Here is a 14,357-nt window from a genome sequence, read left to right as displayed (position 1 = left end):
GGACAACATTCGTAGTTGACACTTTGTGTCATTTTATCCGAGCGGGCGGGCGCCGCGAGGCGGACCGTCCGGGGCGACTCTCGGCCTGTGTTTTCGGAGCCGGCCGGGCCTCACGCTCCCTCCTTGGATGGACAACATTCGTAGTTGACACTTTGTGTCATTTTATCCGAGCGGGCGGGCGCCGCGAGGCGGACCGTCCGGGGCGACTCTCGGCCTGTGTTTAAGGAGCCGGCCGGGCATCACGCTCCTTCCTTGGATGGACAACATTCGCAGTTGACACTTTGTGTCATTTTATCCGAGCAGACGGGCGCCGCGAGGCGGACCGTCCGGGGCGACTCTCGGCCTGTGTTTTCGGAGCCGGCCGGGCATCACGCTCCCTCCTTGGATGGACAACATTCGTAGTTGACACTTTGTGTCATTTTATCCGAGCAGACGGGCGCCGCGAGGCGACCGTCCGGGGCGAATCTCGGCCTGTGTTTAAGGAGCCGGCCGGGCATCACGCTCCTTCCTTGGATGGACAACATTCGTAGTTGACACTTTGTGTCATTTTATCCGAGCGGGCGGGCGCCGCGAGGCGGACCGTCCGGGGCGACTCTCGGCCTGTGTTTAAGGAGCCGGCCGGGCATCACGCTCCTTCCTTGGATGGACAACATTCGCAGTTGACACTTTGTGTCATTTTATCCGAGCAGACGGGCGCCGCGAGGCGGACCGTCCGGGGCGACTCTCGGCCTGTGTTTTCGGAGCCGGCCGGGCATCACGCTCCCTCCTTGGATGGACAACATTCGTAGTTGACACTTTGTGTCATTTTATCCGAGCAGACGGGCGCCGCGAGGCGGACCGTCCGGGGCGACTCTCGGCCTGTGTTTAAGGAGCCGGCCGGGCATCACGCTCCTTCCTTGGATGGACAACATTCGCAGTTGACACTTTGTGTCATTTTGTTCGGCCTGTGTTTAAGGAGGCGGCCGTCCTCCACTCGGTCCGTGTTTAAGGAGCAACACTCGCGCTCCGGTTCGGCCTGTATTTAGGGAGGCGGCCGTCCTCCGCTTGGTCTGTGTTAAGGGCGACACTCGGTCCATGTTTGAGGAGCCTGGCCCTGACGCTCCTCTCCGGCCTGTGTTTAAGGAGGCGGCCGTCCTCCCCTTGGTCTGTGTTAAGGGCGACACTCGGTCCATGTTTGAGGAGCCTGGCCCTGACGCTCCTCTCCGGCCTGTGTTTAAGGAGGCGGCCGTCCTCCCCTTGGTCTGTGTTAAGGGCGACACTCTGTCCATGTTTGAGGAGCCTGGCCCTGACGCTCCTCTCCGGCCTGTGTTTAAGGAGGCGGCCGTCCTCCCCTTGGTCTGTGTTAAGGGCGACACTCGGTCCATGTTTGAGGAGCCTGGCCCTGACGCTCCTCTCCGGCCTGTGTTTAAGGAGGCGGCCGTCCTCCCCTTGGTCTGTGTTAAGGGCGACACTCGGTCCATGTTTGAGGAGCCTGGCCCTGACGCTCCTCTCCGGCCTGTGTTTAAGGAGGCGGCCGTCCTCCCCTTGGTCTGTGTTAAGGGCGACACTCGGTCCATGTTTGAGGAGCCTGGCCCTGACGCTCCTCTCCGGCCTGTGTTTAAGGAGGCGGCCGTCCTCCCCTTGGTCTGTGTTAAGGGCGACACTCGGTCCATGTTTGAGGAGCCTGGCCCTGACGCTCCTCTCCGGCCTGTGTTTAAGGAGGCGGCCGTCCTCCCCTTGGTCTGTGTTAAGGGCGACACTCGGTCCATGTTTAAGGAGCCTGGCCCTGACGCTCCTCTCCGGCCTGTGTTTAAGGAGGCGGCCGTCCTCCCCTTGGTCTGTGTTAAGGGCGACACTCGGTCCGTGTTTAAGGAGCGGCCCTCGCGCTCCGGTTCGGCCTGTATTTAGGGAGGCGGCCGTCCTCCGCTTGGTCTGTGTTAAGGGCGACACTCGGTCCGTGTTTAAGGAGCCGGCCCTGACGCTCCTCTTCGGCCTGTGTTTAAGGAGGCGGCCGTCCTCCACTTCCTTCCATGCACCACCACATTCGCAGTTGACACTTTGCCATTTTTTCAGAGAGGTGACACTTAGTCGTTTTTTCGAAAGTTGACACTTAGTCGTTTTTTCGAAAGTTGACACTTTGCCGTTTTTTCAGAGAGGCGACACTTAGTCGTTTTTTCGAAAGTTGACACTTAGCCGTTTTTTCGAAAGTTGACACTTAGCCGTTTTTTCGAAAGTTGACACTTAGCCGTTTTTTCGAAAGTTGACACTTAGTCACTTTTTCGCCACAGTGACACCTCCAGCGCGTGCCACGGCGCTTTTCAGGTCTTCTATCCGACCTTGTGCTGTCGAGGACGGCGTGTCCGACGCCGTGGGGAGACCAGCACCATCTCCTCCATACTCGTAAACGGGGTGCTTTGGAAAACGGGGGGAAAGTCGATGAGTACACTGACTACTGGGACCATTTCATTGTACTCTGGCGCACCTGAAGACCAAAAAAGGTACTGCACCTTAGCCCGGGTACCTCACCCCCTGGTACCTCGAGGAGAACTTAGAAAAATTTCGACAAATTTTTGGTGAGCTCCAGGGAGAGAGGCTGATTTTTCGCTTTTTGAGGCCGACCGCCGAACCGGCGCGGGGCGGACTCACAAGCCCCGCAGAGCCGTGGGCACTTAGTCGTTTTTTCAGAGAGGCGACACTTAGTCGTTTTTTCAGAGGCGACACTTAGTCGTTTTTTCGAAAGTTGACACTTAGCCGTTTTTTCGAAAGTCGACACTTAGCCGTTTTTTTGGAAAGTTGACACTTAGTCGTTTTTTCGAAAGTTGACACTTAGTCGTTTTTTCGCCACAATTGGCTCTGAGCTCCAGGGGGAGAGCCTGGTTTTGCCTTATTTCAGGCCGGCTGGGGAACCGGCGCGGGTCGGATGCACGAGCCCGGCAGAGCCGTGGGCACTTAGAAAATTTTCGCCGATTAAGCTGGGACCTCCAGGCGGAGACCGGCATTCCTCGTCCTCGGGGTTCGACCCAGGAACCGGCGCTGGGCAGACGCCGTAGCCACGCAGAGCCGTGGGCACTTAGAAAATATTCGCCAAGTTGGCTCTGAGCTCCAGGCGGAGAGGCTGGTTTTGCCTTATTTCAGGCCGGCTGGGGAACCGGCGCGGGTCGGATGCACGAGCCCGCAGAGCCGTGGGCACTTTGCCATTTTCTCAGAGTCGACACTTAGTCGTTTTTTCAGAGAGGCGACACTCTGTCGTTTTTTCGAAAGTTGACACTTTGCCGTTTTTTCAGAGGGGCGACACTTAGCCGTTTTTTCGAAAGTTGACACTTAGCCGTTTTTTCGAAAGTCGACACTTAGCCGTTTTTTCAGAGATGTGACACTTTGCCGTTTTTTCGAAAGTCGACACTTAGCCGTTTTTTCAGAGATGTGACACTTAGAAACTTTTTGCCAAGTTGGCTGTGAGCTCCAGGAGGAGACCGTTATTTTTCGTCATTCGAGGCCGACTGCGGAACCGGCGCTGGGCGGACGCCAAAGCTCGGCAGGGCCGTGGGCACTTAGAAACTTTTTGCCAAGTTGGCTGTGAGCTCCAGGAGGAGACCGTTATTTTTCGTCATTCGAGGCCGACTGCGGAACCGGCGCTGGGCGGACGCCAAAGCTCGGCAGGGCCGTGGGCACTTAGAAACTTTTTGCCAAGTTGGCTGTGAGCTCCAGGAGGAGACCGTTATTTTTCGTCATTGGAGGCCGACTGCGGAACCGGCGCTGGGCGGACGCCAAAGCTCGGCAGGGCCGTGGGCACTTAGAAACTTTTTGCCAAGTTGGCTGTGAGCTCCAGGAGGAGACCGTTATTTTTCGTCATTCGAGGCCGACTGCGGAACCGGCGCTGGGCGGACGCCAAAGCTCGGCAGGGCCGTGGGCACTTAGAAACTTTTTGCCAAGTTGGCTGTGAGCTCCAGGAGGAGACCGTTATTTTTCGTCATTCGAGGCCGACTGCGGAACCGGCGCTGGGCGGACGCCAAAGCTCGGCAGGGCCGTGGGCACTTAGAAACTTTTTGCCAAGTTGGCTGTGAGCTCCAGGAGGAGACCGTTATTTTTCGTCATTCGAGGCCGACTGCGGAACCGGCGCTGGGCGGACGCCAAAGCTCGGCAGGGCCGTGGGCACTTAGAAACTTTTTGCCAAGTTGGCTGTGAGCTCCAGGAGGAGACCGTTATTTTTCGTCATTCTAGGCCGGCTGCAGAACCGGCGCGGGTCGGATGCACGAGCCCGCAGAGCCGTGGGCACTTTGCCACTTTTTCGCCACAATTGGCTGTGAGCTCCAGGAGGAGACCGTTATTTTTCGTCATTCTAGGCCGGTTGCAGAACCGGCGCGGCTCGGATGCACGAGCCCGCAGAGCCGTGGGCACTTAGAAAATTTTCAGAGAGGCGACACTTTGCCATTTTTTCAGAGAGGTGACACTTAGTCGTTTTTTCGAAAGTTGACACTTAGCCGTTTTTTCGAAAGTTGACACTTAGTCGTTTTTTCGAAAGTTGACACTTAGTCGTTTTTTCGAAAGTTGACACTTAGTCGTTTTTTCGCCAAAGTGCCCACCTCCAGCGCGTGCCACGGCGCTTTCCAGGTCTTCTATCCGACCTTGTGCTGTCGAGGACGGCGTGTCCGACGCCGTGGGGAGACCAGCACCATCTCCTCCATACTCGTAAACGAGGTGCTTTGGAAAACGGGGGGAAAGTCGATGAGTACACTGACTACTGGGACCATTTCATTGTACTCTGGCGCACCTGAAGACCAAAAAAGGTACTGCACCTTAGCCCGGGTACCTCACCCCCTGGTACCTCGAGGAGAACTTAGAAAAATTTCGACAAATTTTTGGTGAGCTCCAGGGAGAGAGGCTGATTTTTTGCTTTTTGAGGCCGACCGCCGAACCGGCGCGGGGCGGACTCACAAGCCCCGCAGAGCCGTGGGCACTTAGTCGTTTTTTCGAAAGTTGACACTTAGCCGTTTTTTCGAAAGTTGACACTTAGCCGTTTTTTCGAAAGTCGACACTTAGCCGTTTTTTCGAAAGTTGACACTTAGTCGTTTTTTCGCCGATTTTGCTGGGACCTCCAGGCGAGGACCGGCGTTTTTCGTCTTCCGGGTCCGACCCGGGAACCAGCGCCGAGCGGACACATTCGCTCGCTAGTGCCGTTGGCACTTAGAAAATTTTTCGTTTGTCATGAGCTCCGGGCGGAGACCGGCGTTTTTCGTCTTCCGGGTTCGACCCGGGAACCAGCGCCGAGCGGACACATTCGCTCGCTAGTGCCGTTGGCACTTAGAAAATTTTTCGTTTGTCATGAGCTCCGGGCGGAGACCGGCGTTTTTCGTCTTCCGGGTCCGACCCGGGAACCAGCGCCGAGCGGACACATTCGCTCGCTAGTGCCGTTGGCACTTAGAAAATTTTTCGTTTGTCATGAGCTCCGGGCGGAGACCGGCGTTTTTCGTCTTCCGGGTCCGACCCGGGAACCAGCGCCGAGCGGACACATTCGCTCGCTAGTGCCGTTGGCACTTAGAAAATTTTTCGTTTGTCATGAGCTCCGGGCGGAGAGCGGCGTTTTTCGTCTTCCGGGTTCGACCCGGGAACCAGCGCCGAGCGGACACATTCGCTCGCTAGTGCCGTTGGCACTTAGAAAATTTTTCGTTTGTCATGAGCTCCGGGCGGAGACCGGCGTTTTTCGTCTTCCGGGTTCGACCCGGGAACCAGCGCCGAGCGGACACATTCGCTCGCAAGTGCCGTTGGCACTTAGAAAATTTTTCGTTTGTCATGAGCTCCGGGCGGAGAGCGGCGTTTTTCGTCTTCCGGGTTCGACCCGGGAACCAGCGCCGAGCGGACACATTCGCTCGCTAGTGCCGTTGGCACTTAGAAAATTTCTCGTTTGTCATGAGCTCCGGGCGAGGACCGGCGTTTTTCGTCTTCCGGGTTCGACCCGGGAACCAGCGCCGAGCGGACACATTCGCTCGCTAGTGCCGTTGGCACTTAGAAAATTTTTCGTTTGTCGTGAGCTCCGGGCGGAGACCGGCATTTTTCGTCATTCGAGGCCGACGGGGGAACCAGCCGGAGCGGACACGTTTGCTCGGAAGAGCCGTTGGCACTTAGAAAAAATTCCGTGTCTCGTGAGCTCCAGGGGGGACAGGCTGGTTTTATTCATCCGTAGCCGACATGGGAACCAGCGCGGAGCGGATTGGTGTTGCGCTGCCATATACCTCATCTCTCTCAGGAGTCCCCCCCTTATACGTGCCGATGGTGTTTTGGAAAACGGGGGGTAACTGGATGAGTACACTGACTAGGGGGACCAGTACACTAGCGAGTGGGACCAGTACACTGACTAGTGGGACCAACACACTATGAGCGCCTGGTACCTAAAATGGAAGTATAGAGGCCGAATTTCGGGCAAGATCACGCCGTGTTAGGCTTCCAGGACCTCGGCTAAGCAATTTTAACGGGTCGCCCGGTTCTTTTTTGATCCAGCCCGGTTCTTTTTTTTATCCAGCCCGGTTCTTTTTACACTTCCAGCTGGAGCTCGGGAGCGGCTTTTTGCACAAGATCACGCCGTGTTAGGCTTCCAGGACCTCGGCTAAGCAATTTTAACGGGTCGCCCGGTTCTTTTTTGATCCAGCCCGGTTCTTTTTTTTATCCAGCCCGGTTCTTTTTACACTTCCAGCTGGAGCTCGGGAGCGGCTTTTTGCACAAGAACACGCCGTGTTAGGCTTCCAGGACCTCGGCTAAGCAATTTTAACGGGTCGCCCGGTTCTTTTTTGATCCAGCCCGGTTCTTTTTTTATCCAGCCCGGTTCTTTTTACACTTCCAGCTGGAGCTCGGGAGCGGCTTTTTGCACAAGATCACGCCGGGTTAGGCTTCCAGGACCTCGGCTAAGCAATTTCAACGGGTCGCCCGGTTCTTTTTTTTATCCAGCCCGGTTCTTTTTTTATCCAGCCCGGTTCTTTTTACACTTCCAGCTGGAGCTCGGGAGCGGCTTTTTGCACAAGAACACGCCGTGTTAGGCTTCCAGGACCTCGGCTAAGCAATTTTAACGGGTCGCCCGGTTCTTTTTTTGATCCAGCCCGGTTCTTTTTTTTATCCAGCCTGGTTCTTTTTACACTTCCAGCTGGAGCTCGGGAGCGGCTTTTTGCACAAGATCACGCCGTGTTAGGCTTCCAGGACCTCGGCTAAGCAATTTTAACGGTTCGCCCGGTTCTTTTTTTGATCCAGCCCGGTTCTTTTTTTATCCAGCCCGGTTCTTTTTACACTTCCAGCTGGAGCTCGGGAGCGGCTTTTTGCACAAGATCACGCCGTGTTAGGCTTCCAGGACCTCGGCTAAGCAATTTTAACGGGTCGCCCGGTTCTTTTTTTGAACCAGCCCGGTTCTTTTTTTATCCAGCCCGGTTCTTTTTACACTTCCAGCTGGAGCTCGGGAGCGGCTTTTTGCACAAGAACACGCCGTGTTAGGCTTCCAGGACCTCGGCTAAGCAATTTTAACGGGTCGCCCGGTTCTTTTTTTGAACCAGCCCGGTTCTTTTTTTTATCCAGCCTGGTTCTTTTTACACTTCCAGCTGGAGCTCGGGAGCGGCTTTTTGCACAAGATCACGCCGTGTTAGGCTTCCAGGACCTCGGCTAAGCAATTTTAACGGGTCGCCCGGTTCTTTTTTGATCCAGCCCGGTTCTTTTTTTTATCCAGCCCGGTTCTTTTTACACTTCCAGCTGGAGCTCGGGAGCGGCTTTTTGCACAAGATCACGCCGTGTTAGGCTTCCAGGACCTCGGCTAAGCAATTTTAACGGGTCGCCCGGTTCTTTTTTGATCCAGCCCGGTTCTTTTTTTTATCCAGCCCGGTTCTTTTTACACTTCCAGCTGGAGCTCGGGAGCGGCTTTTTGCACAAGATCACGCCGTGTTAGGCTTCCAGGACCTCGGCTAAGCAATTTTAACGGGTCGCCCGGTTCTTTTTTTGAACCAGCCCGGTTCTTTTTTTATCCAGCCCGGTTCTTTTTACACTTCCAGCTGGAGCTCGGGAGCGGCTTTTTGCACAAGAACACGCCGTGTTAGGCTTCCAGGACCTCGGCTAAGCAATTTTAACGGGTCGCCCGGTTCTTTTTTTGAACCAGCCCGGTTCTTTTTTTTATCCAGCCTGGTTCTTTTTACACTTCCAGCTGGAGCTCGGGAGCGGCTTTTTGCACAAGATCACGCCGTGTTAGGCTTCCAGGACCTCGGCTAAGCAGTTTTAACGGGTCGCCCGGTTCTTTTTTGAACCAGCCCGGTTCTTTTTTTTATCCAGCCTGGTTCTTTTTACACTTCCAGCTGGAGCTCGGGAGCGGCTTTTTGCACAAGATCACGCCGTGTTAGGCTTCCAGGACCTCGGCTAAGCAATTTTAACGGGTCGCCCGGTTCTTTTTTGAACCAGCCCGGTTCTTTTTTTTATCCAGCCCGGTTCTTTTTACACTTCCAGCTGGAGCTCGGGAGCGGCTTTTTGCACAAGATCACGCCGTGTTAGGCTTCCAGGACCTCGGCTAAGCAATTTTAACGGGTCGCCCGGTTCTTTTTTGAACCAGCCCGGTTCTTTTTTTTATCCAGCCTGGTTCTTTTTACACTTCCAGCTGGAGCTCGGGAGCGGCTTTTTGCACAAGATCACGCCGTGTTAGGCTTCCAGGACCTCGGCTAAGCAATTTTAACGGGTCGCCCGGTTCTTTTTTGATCCAGCCCGGTTCTTTTTCCACTTCCAGCTGGAGCTCAGCAGCGGCTTTTTGCACAAGATCACGCCGGGTTAGGCTTCCAGGACCTCGGCTAAGCACTTCTAACGGGTCGCCCGGTTCTTTTTTTGAACCAGCCCGGTTCTTTTTACACTTCCAGCTGGAGCTCAGCAGCGGCTTTTTGCACAAGATCACGCCGGGTTAGGGTTCCAGGACCTCGGCTAAGCAATTTTAACGGGCCGCCCGGTTCTTTTTTTGATCCAGCCCGGTTCTTTTTACACTTCCAGCTGGAGCTCAGCAGCGGCTTTTTGCACAAGATCACGCCGGGTTAGGCTTCCAGGACCTCGGCTAAGCACTTCTAACGGGCCCTGGTCCACCCCTGCCAGCGCATTTCAAAACTTGGCATTAATTTCGACCTAAGAGACGAAGTCTGATTTTTTTCTACCACTTGGGCGGCCTTTTTGCACCCAGAACACCCGCACCGGCACCATAAATTCGAAGGGTGCCGAGTGCGTCGGCGCAGATTCTGCGACGGAGTGACACTTCCCTCTTGTGGACATTCGGCGGTAGGTGAAATGCGCACTCGGTCTTCTCTTTTCTTTTCCTTCCAGTGAAACTTTGGCAACATTCTGCGAGCTGCTGGCTTCCAGAACCTCGGCCAAGCAGGTGGAGGATTTTTTTCCACTTCCAGCTGGAGGTGAGGAGGGACTTTTTGGGCAAGATCACGCCGACTTAGCAAGCAAGGTGGAAGTGCCAGCATGCAGTGGCTGGAAGTGTGGATGTGGAGCTCCAGCACCCTCCGTGCCTATGGAAGTGTGGAGCTCCAGCACCCTCCCTGCCTATGGAAGTGTGGAGCTCCAGCACCCTCCCTGCCTATGGAAGTGTGGAGCTCCAGCACCCTCCCTGCCTATGGAAGTGTGGAGCTCCAGCACCCTCCCTGCCTATGGAAGTGTGGAGCTCCAGCACCCTCCCTGCCTATGGAAGTGTGGAGCTCCAGCACCCTCCCTGCCTATGGAAGTGTGGAGCTCCAGCACCCTCCCTGCCTATGGAAGTGTGGAGCTCCAGCACCCTCCCTGCCTATGGAAGTGTGGAGCTCCAGCACCCTCCCTGCCTATGGAAGTGTGGAGCTCCAGCACCCTCCCTGCCTATGGAAGTGTGGAGCTCCAGCACCCTCCCTGCCTATGGAAGTGTGGAGCTCCAGCACCCTCCCTGCCTATGGAAGTGTGGAGCTCCAGCACCCTCCCTGCCTATGGAAGTGTGGAGCTCCAGCACCCTCCCTGCCTATGGAAGTGTGGAGCTCCAGCACCCTCCCTGCCTATGGAAGTGTGGAGCTCCAGCACCCTCCCTGCCTATGGAAGTGTGGAGCTCCAGCACCCTCCCTGCCTATGGAAGTGTGGAGCTCCAGCACCCTCCCTGCCTATGGAAGTGTGGAGCTCCAGCACCCTCCCTGCCTATGGAAGTGTGGAGCTCCAGCACCCTCCCTGCCTATGGAAGTGTGGAGCTCCAGCACCCTCCCTGCCTATGGAAGTGTGGAGCTCCAGCACCCTCCCTGCCTATGGAAGTGTGGAGCTCCAGCACCCTCCCTGCCTATGGAAGTGTGGAGCTCCAGCACCCTCCCTGCCTATGGAAGTGTGGAGCTCCAGCACCCTCCCTGCCTATGGAAGTGTGGAGCTCCAGCACCCTCCCTGCCTATGGAAGTGTGGAGCTCCAGCACCCTCCCTGCCTATGGAAGTGTGGAGCTCCAGCACCCTCCCTGCCTATGGAAGTGTGGAGCTCCAGCACCCTCCCTGCCTATGGAAGTGTGGAGCTCCAGCACCCTCCCTGCCTATGGAAGTGTGGAGCTCCAGCACCCTCCCTGCCTATGGAAGTGTGGAGCTCCAGCACCCTCCCTGCCTATGGAAGTGTGGAGCTCCAGCACCCTCCCTGCCTATGGAAGTGTGGAGCTCCAGCACCCTCCCTGCCTATGGAAGTGTGGAGCTCCAGCACCCTCCCTGCCTATGGAAGTGTGGAGCTCCAGCACCCTCCCTGCCTATGGAAGTGTGGAGCTCCAGCACCCTCCCTGCCTATGGAAGTGTGGAGCTCCAGCACCCTCCCTGCCTATGGAAGTGTGGAGCTCCAGCACCCTCCCTGCCTATGGAAGTGTGGAGCTCCAGCACCCTCCCTGCCTATGGAAGTGTGGAGCTCCAGCACCCTCCCTGCCTATGGAAGTGTGGAGCTCCAGCACCCTCCCTGCCTATGGAAGTGTGGAGCTCCAGCACCCTCCCTGCCTATGGAAGTGTGGAGCTCCAGCCCCCTCCCTGCCTATGGAAGTGTGGAGCTCCAGCACCCTCCCTGCCTATGGAAGTGTGGAGCTCCAGCACCCTCCCTGCCTATGGAAGTGTGGAGCTCCAGCACCCTCCGTGCCTATGGAAGTGTGGAGCTCCAGCACCCTCCGTGCCTATGGAAGTGTGGAGCTCCAGCACCCTCCGTGCCTAGGGAAGTGTGGAGCTCCAGCACCCTCCGTGCCTATGGAAGAGCCACCTCCGCGGGCATGCTGCTCAACCACGCCGGCCCAGAGTTCCAGCCGCTCGGCTACACTCTCTCACAAGCCCCGCCTGGAGCTCCCCAGCCCGCCCCTGGTACCTCAACTACCGAGGCCAGCCGCTCGACCAGGCCGGCCCAGAGTTCCAGCCGCTCGGCTTCACTCTCTCACAAGCCCCGCCTGGAGCTCCCCAGCCCGCCCCTGGTACCTCAACTACCGAGGCCAGCCGCTCGACCACGCCGGCGCAGAGTTCCAGCCGCTCGGATAAGCTCTGCCACTCTCCCGCTAAGCAGCCACCGGTAACGGGGAAATGTCGCCGCCTTGTGGACACGCCCTTGTAAATGAATGGGCTTTCGCACTTAGTGCAATTTTCGCCAGCTCCGTGGCTGCAAGTATGGAGCTCTGGAGCTATGGAGCTATGGAGCCACCAGCCAGCACCCTCCGTGGCTCAACCACGCCGGCCCAGAGTTCCAGCCGCTCGGCTTCACTCTCTCACAAGCCCCGCCTGGAGCTCCCCAGCCCGCCCCTGGTACCTCAACTACCGAGGCCAGCCGCTCGACCAGGCCGGCCGAGAGTTCCAGCCGCTCGGCTTCACTCTCTCACAAGACCCGCCTGGAGCTCCCTGCCCCACCCCTGGTACCTCAACTACCGAGGCCAGCCGCTCGACCACGCCGGCGCAGAGTTCCAGCCGCTCGGATAAGCTCTGTCACTCACCCGCCGCGCAGCCACCGGTAACGGGGAAATGTCGCCGCCTGGCGGACACGCCGTTGTAAATGAATGGGCTTTCGCACTTAGTGCAATTTTCGCCAACTCTCTGACTGGAGCTATGGAAGTATGGAGCTATGGAGCCACCAGCCACCCAGGCTGGAGCTATGGAGCCATGGAGCTCTGGTGCTATGGAGCTCTGGAGGTATGGAGCTATGGAGCTATGGAGCTATGGAGCTATGGAGCCCTGGAGCTCTGGAGGTATGGAGCTATGGTGCTATGGAGCTCTGAAGCCATGGAGCTCTGGTGCTATGGAGCTCTGGAGCTCTGGAGGTATGGAGCTCTGGAGGTATGGAGCTATGGAGCCCTGGAGCCCTGGAGCTATGGAGCCCTGGAGCTATGGAGCCCTGGAGCCCTGGAGCTATGGAGCCCTGGAGCTATGGAGCTATGGAGCCCTGGAGCTATGGAGCTATGGAGCTCTGGTGCTATGGAGCTATGGAGCTCTGGTGCTATGGAGCTATGGAGCTCTGGTGCTATGGAGCTATGGAGCTCTGGTGCTATGGAGCTATGGAGCTCTGGTGCTATGGAGCTATGGAGCTCTGGTGCTATGGAGCTATGGAGCTCTGGTGCTATGGAGCTATGGAGCTCTGGTGCTATGGAGCTATGGAGCTCTGGTGCTATGGAGCTATGGAGCTCTGGTGCTATGGAGCTATGGAGCTCTGGTGCTATGGAGCTATGGAGCTCTGGTGCTATGGAGCTATGGAGCTCTGGAGGTATGGAGCTATGGAGGTATGGAGCCACCAGCCAGCACCCTCCGAGGCTGGATCAATGGAAGTGTTTTAGGTACCAGGCAGCCAAAGGGCCGAGGCCTCACGCTCGACCACGCCGGCGCAGAGTTCCAGCCGCTCGGATAAGCTCTGTCACTCACCCGCCGCGCAGCCACCGGTAACGGGGAAATGTCGCCGCCTTGTGGACACGCCGTTGTAAATGAATGGGCTTTCGCACTTAGTGCAATTTTCGCCAACTCTCTGACTGGAGCTATGGAAGTATGGAGCTATGGAGCCACCAGCCACCCAGGCTGGAGCTATGGAGCTCTGGAGCTATGGAGCTCTGGTGCTATGGAAGTATGGAGCTATGGAGCTATGGAAGTATGGCGCTATGGAGCTATGGAGCTCTGGAAGTATGGAGCTATGGAGCTCTGGAGGTATGGAGCTATGGAGCCCTGGAGCCCTGGAGCTATGGAGCCCTGGAGCTATGGAGCTATGGAGCCCTGGAGCTATGGAGCCCTGGAGCTATGGAGCTATGGAGCTCTGGTGCTATGGAGCTATGGAGCTCTGGTGCTATGGAGCTATGGAGCTCTGGTGCTATGGAGCTATGGAGCTCTGGTGCTATGGAGCTATGGAGCTCTGGTGCTATGGAGCTATGGAGCTCTGGTGCTATGGAGCTATGGAGCTCTGGTGCTATGGAGCTATGGAGCTCTGGTGCTATGGAGCTATGGAGCTCTGGTGCTATGGAGCTATGGAGCTCTGGTGCTATGGAGCTATGGAGCTATGGAGCCACCAGCCAGCACCCTCCGTGGCTGGATCAATGGAAGTGTTTTAGGTACCAGGCAGCCAAAGGGCCGGGGCCTCACGCTCGACCACGCCGGCGCAGAGTTCCAGCCGCTCGGATAAGCTCTGTCACTCACCCGCCGCGCAGCCACCGGTAACGGGGAAATGTCGCCGCCTGGCGGACACGCCGTTGTAAATGAATGGGCTTTCGCACTTAGTGCAATTTTCGCCAACTCTCTGACTGGAGCTATGGAAGTATGGAGCTATGGAGCCACCAGCCACCCAGGCTGGAGCTATGGAGCTCTGGAGCTATGGAGCTCTGGTGCTATGGAAGTATGGAGCTATGGAGCTATGGAAGTATGGCGCTATGGAGCTATGGAGCTCTGGAAGTATGGAGCTATGGAGCTCTGGAGGTATGGAGCTATGGAGCCCTGGAGCCCTGGAGCTATGGAGCCCTGGAGCTATGGAGCTATGGAGCCCTGGAGCTATGGAGCCCTGGAGCTATGGAGCTATGGAGCTCTGGTGCTATGGAGCTATGGAGCTCTGGTGCTATGGAGCTATGGAGCTCTGGTGCTATGGAGCTATGGAGCTCTGGTGCTATGGAGCTATGGAGCTCTGGTGCTATGGAGCTATGGAGCTCTGGTGCTATGGAGCTATGGAGCTCTGGTGCTATGGAGCTATGGAGCTCTGGTGCTATGGAGCTATGGAGCTCTGGTGCTATGGAGCTATGGAGCTCTGGTGCTATGGAGCTATGGAGCTCTGGTGCTATGGAGCTATGGAGCTCTGGTGCTATGGAGCTATGGAGCTCTGGTGCTATGGAGCTATGGAGCTCTGGTGCTATGGAGCTATGGAGCTATGGAGCCACCAGCCAGCACCCTCCGTGGCTGGATCAATGGAA

Source organism: Syngnathus leptorhynchus, unplaced genomic scaffold (assembly GCF_054491065.1).
Source record: "Syngnathus leptorhynchus isolate UIUO unplaced genomic scaffold, UIUO_Slep HiC_scaffold_43, whole genome shotgun sequence".
Taxonomy (NCBI): Eukaryota; Metazoa; Chordata; class Actinopteri; order Syngnathiformes; family Syngnathidae; genus Syngnathus; species Syngnathus leptorhynchus.
Note: the sequence above shows the minus strand (reverse complement) of the source record.